The sequence below is a fragment of the Protopterus annectens genome, chromosome 5.part0 (assembly GCF_019279795.1).
Source record: "Protopterus annectens isolate FY-2018-M chromosome 5.part0, PAN1.0, whole genome shotgun sequence".
Classification (NCBI taxonomy): Eukaryota; Metazoa; Chordata; order Ceratodontiformes; family Protopteridae; genus Protopterus; species Protopterus annectens.
Window position 1 is genome coordinate 1354725704 of NC_056735.1, and position 5293 is coordinate 1354730996.

Genomic DNA, 5293 nt, shown 5'->3' on the forward strand with positions numbered 1-5293 from the left:
GAGTAACTGTTTTATGCAACTATTACATAAAACATAGGAAATCATTTTGCCCTAATATCTCAGGACATTTGCCATTTTTACAAGTTTTTTGCAGGACAAAACTGCCAAAAGAGGGACTGTCCCTCGCAAAGTGGGATAGGTGGTAACCCTGGCTTGCAAAAAGCCATAGACCTTGGAAAAATTAAATTGGCATTGAACATCAGTATACAATGTCTCAGTAATAGCATGTCCCTTTCAAATAAATGTACATTCATTGTAAGGGTAGGACTCCATCTGTCTGTTGATTTCAGTACTGCTGTGGTAGAAAGGCTATTAGACTGCAGTACCCAAGGTGTTGAGTTTTCCAAAATAATACTGAAAACCAAAACAGTAAGGTAGTGTTATTTATGATGTCCTTCAAGGATGCATCTGCAGTCATAACATATGGGTTGTCCTGCCTCAGGCAGCCCTTCGGTCAGCCGGATTCCAAAGTCTGGGTCTGGCCTTGGCTGATGTCGCACCTTCCCTGACGTCAGAGCGTCTGGGGTATAAAAGCATCAGCTGACGCCATTTTCCTCAGTCTTGCTTGCCGCGCGATGCCCGAAGCAGAAGCTGTTCACAAGTGCCGGTCGGTCAGATCCAGTGATTTCAGCTACCGAAGACTTCAAAAAAGCTAAGTACCCCGTTGGGGACTCTTTCTTGCCTCAGCCAATGTCAGATAAAGTAAATAATTGTTTAACTTGTGGGAAACAAATACCTGATAAGGATTTCCATTCCTACTACCTTCCTTGCTTAGGCCCAGACCACGACGTATCATCCTGTTCAGCCTGTGCTTCCTTCAATAGACGAACTCTTAGACATCGGTCGGAGTTTGCAGAGGAATTTTTTGGGGCTAGTTTTGCCTATAAAATGCCGTCGGAGACTCCGACATCACATTTGGTGAAAAAAACGGAAGGACAAGGACCGACACTCGCGGCCCGCGGTTTCGGCTGAAACCACGGTAAAGCCTACCGCGAGTGTCTCGGTTTCGGCCGAAACCGAGTCCTCGGAGATTCCTTCATCCGAATCCACTCAACCAACCACAGCGGCCCGGGAGGCCCCGGCTGAGTCGGCTACCGAGCTACCTACCGAAACCAGTGTCCAGGATATGTCCAACACCATTCCTTTGGACATATCTACTCCTACACGTGGGGCAGCTAGGCCCTTTGCTTCCATGTCCATTAAGGCCTTCTCCAGGGCTAAAGCTGCTAAACTTTCTAAGGCTTTGCCTCCCAAGACTACCTCCCAGAGGCCTTCCTCTAGTACTCAGATCCTCAGCCTTGCAGAGGACCTTATTTCTTTAATTAGAGGTTCACAACCTCACCCGGACAGGGCCTCTCACCCTCCACCAGACAAAAGGCCCAGGACTGAGCCTTCTGACCCACACTCTTCAGATGAGTCCACGGATGGTTCTGAGTTGTCAGACCACCAGGAGGAGGCTTATTCGCCCTATGAGGATTCTGATGGTGAAGAATCTATCCCTTCGGCCTCCCCTCCTGAAGAGTTTTCCTTTGGTGAGACTTTACACTCCATGAGAGAGCATTTTCAATGGCAAGGTCAGGAATCCTCTGATTCTAGAAAAAGATTAAGGACCTTTTTACATTTGCCTCAGCATAGGCCTTTAGCGATACCTCCTGTTTTGAATGTAATTGATGATGTGTACAATGATGTCAGTACAGCCCCTGATACTCTCCCCCCGGCCCCTGCCAAACCTGATAGATACTACAGGGTCCCGGATTCTCATTTCCATTTGTATAAAGTCCATTCTGCAGACCCAGAAACTATTACTCTGGGCCCTAAAGGGGTTGCGGCTGCCACTGCCAAAAATCCTCTACCTTCTGAAAGAGAGTCTAGAGCTTTAGAGAGATGGGGAAAGAAGGTATATACTTCTGCAACTCTTTCCGTCAGGGCACTAAATTGTCAATTTCATATGATACAGTACCAAGAGTATTTGTTAGATGATCTGAACAAGAAGCTTTCTTCTCCTGAGCCACTTGACCGTAAATCCCTTCAGGATTTGGTACACAACTCACAGCAGGTTAGTAATCATTTCTTAAAGTGTGGTTATGATGCATTGGAGGCTTCATTTAGGTCAGCTATGACTGGGGCAGTTATTCGTAGGCATGCCTGGCTGAAGGAACAATCTTTGCCAGACCATGTTAAAGCTAAACTCCTGGATGCTCCAATGGAGAAACAAAATTTATTTGGCTCCTCTGCTTAGGAGGTCTTAAAAAAGTATGAAGAAAAGGCAAAATCTGTGCAAACAGTTAAGGATTTCCTACAAGTACAACCACCGAGATTTAGCAGAAACTGGCCTACTAAGAATTGGTCCTTTCCAGACTCGGACAGAGCCCAGAGAGGCAGGAACAGACGCCCCAGAGGCAGAGGCCAATCTAGGGGCTCTTACAGAGGCCGTCAGTGGCAACCTGCCAACCAGAGAGGTAGTGCAACAGCAGCAACAACAACTACTACACCAGGACAGGCTCAATGACTTTATTCTGATTCCGCCCACCAGGGCTCAACTGGAAGCACCCTTGGGCGGAAAGCTTGCTTTATTCTCAAAAAATTGGCATTATATTACAAGGGACACATGGACACTGCAAATAATAGACAAAGGATACAGGTTCCACTTCCACAGTTTGCCAAGAAGAAACAGAATCCCGAACCTACCACCAAATCAGAGGGCAGAGGCTTTAAAGCAGATCAACAACTTGCTTCAAATGAAAGCCATAGAAAAAGTACCACTTTCAGAACAAGGCCAAGGATTTTACTCCAGACTGTTCCTTGTACCAAGAAAAGAAAATCAATGGAGGCCTATTCTCGACCTGTCTGCACTGAATACTTTCCTCATTGTGCCAAAATTCAAGATGCTGACCCTACAGCAACTTCTTCCCATGTTGGGCAAGGAGTCTTGGCTGGTGACTCTAGATCTCAAGGAGGCATACCTGCACGTCCCTATCCGACCAAACTGCAGAAGCCACCTCAGATTTCTTGCAGGATCAGAGCATTATCAATTCTCAGCATTGCCCTTTGGCTTATCTACTGCACCCAGAGTATTCACGAAATGCCTGGCATCAGTAATTGCACACTGCAGACTTCAGGGGATTCAAATCTACCCTTATCTGGACGACTGCCTTATACAAGTGGACAACAAGGTAAATTTGATAAAAGACTTGGCCTATGCCATCCACCTACTACAGGCATTGGGATACACAGTCAACATCCAAAAATCAAGACTGGTTCCATCCCAAAGGATAACCTTTCTGGGTGCAGATCCAGACACAACCACCCAAATGGCCTTTCTCACAGAAGAAAAACAAAAACAACTTCCAGATTACTTCATGAATCTGACAAGACAGGCTCAGCTTACTGCAAGGAAAATCCTGCAGGCCCTGGGTTACATGGCATCCTGCATAATACTGATACCACAGGCTGGGCTGCATATGAGAAAATTACAATGGTATCTAAGGAGTGTATGGTCTCAACACAGTCACAGTTTGGAAACTTTGATACCAATCATTCCTTGCCTTCAAAAGGAATTCCTGTGGTGGGCTCAGGCCTGCCAGTCCAACAGAGGATTGCCTTTCAACAAACCAAAAACAAAACAAACCATCACCACGGATGCTTCAGACCGAGGATGGGGAGCACACATGGAGGACAAATGTATCCAAGGCCTATGGTCACAAAGACAGCTACACATGCACATAAAGCAAAAGGAAATGCTGGCAGTGATGCATGCAATCGAGGCTTTCAAACCCTTCCTCCATCAAGGCCACCTGTTAATAAGGACAGACAACACCATGGTCATGTGGTACATAAACAAGCAGGGAGGCACACACTCCTACCCTCTATGCCGGCTGGCTATGAATCTATGGGAGCTATGCCTGAAGCTCAATATCCAACTGCAGTCCCAGTTCGTGCCAGGAAAGGAAAATACACTGGCAGACAGCTTAAGCAGAACTACCATGGATGCACACGAGTGGATGCTGCACCCAGACATCTTCCAACTCATAACAAAGGCATGGGGAACACCGGAGATAGATCTATTCGCATCCCCCCTCAACCATCAACTGAAGACATTCTGCTCAAGGACATACCTCCCACAAGCATGGAGGGTGGACTCTCTCTCTTTCAGCTGGAAAGCTCTAAAAGTATATGCCTTCCCACCTCTCCCTTTAATGTACAAGGTTCTACTGAAGATCAGGGAGGAACAGCCAAGAGTGATTCTGATAGCTCCAGACTGGCCAAGGCAACACTGGTATCCACTATTGAGGAGCATGTCACAAGCAAAACCATGGCCTCTCCCCCTATGGCCTCTTCTTCTGACGCAGAACAATTTCAAGATCATGCATCCCAACTTAAAAACATTGCAGCTAACTGCCTGGAAAATCCCTTAAAACCAAAACAAAATGTTTTATCACAGACAGTGAAGGACATTATCATGGAAGCTTGCCGGCCTTCCACAAGGAAGACATACTCAGCTAAATGGAAAAGATTTTTCATCTGGAACACATCAAAAGGCTTAGATGTGACAGTGGCAGACATGACACATATTCTGGAATACTTAGCAGAACTGTTCCACAATGGCCTTTCCTATTCTTCCATTAAGATTCATGCCTCAGCAATTTCAGCTGAATACAATTTGGATCCACCTATCTTCTCACACCCTCTACTCAAGCAATTTCTGAGAGGGATCAAAAATATCAAACCCCCAAGAAAACCCCCTTTACCTGCTTGGGATCTCAACTTTGTCTTGGAGAAACTAACACTTCCTCCCTTTGAACCAGCAGCATCAGCGGATCTCCAGTTTCTGTCTTGGAAAACTGCATTCCTTCTGGCAATAACTTCAGCAAGAAGAGTATCTGAGTTACAAGCATTAATGGCAGTACAGCCATTTCTTATCTCCCATCAGGACAGAGTTACAATAAGAACTAATCCTACTTTTATGCCAAAGGTGGTATCTAGGGTATCCTTGAACCAAGCTATTCACTTGCCTACATTCTTCCCAAATCCACAGAATAGAGGGGAAAAACGTCTGTACACCCTGGATATACACAGACAACTACGCTACTACTTGGACAGGACTAAAAGTAGCAGAAAAACTGACCAACTATTGGTAGCATATGCTGCTGGGGTGCAAGGAAAAGCAATTTCCAAACAGACAATTTCAAAATGGATAGGAAATTGCATTCGATTTTGTTACTCCTTTCATGGAAAGTCAGTTCCTGCAAACATCAGGCCTCATTCCACAAGGGCCACGGCCACCACTACAGCC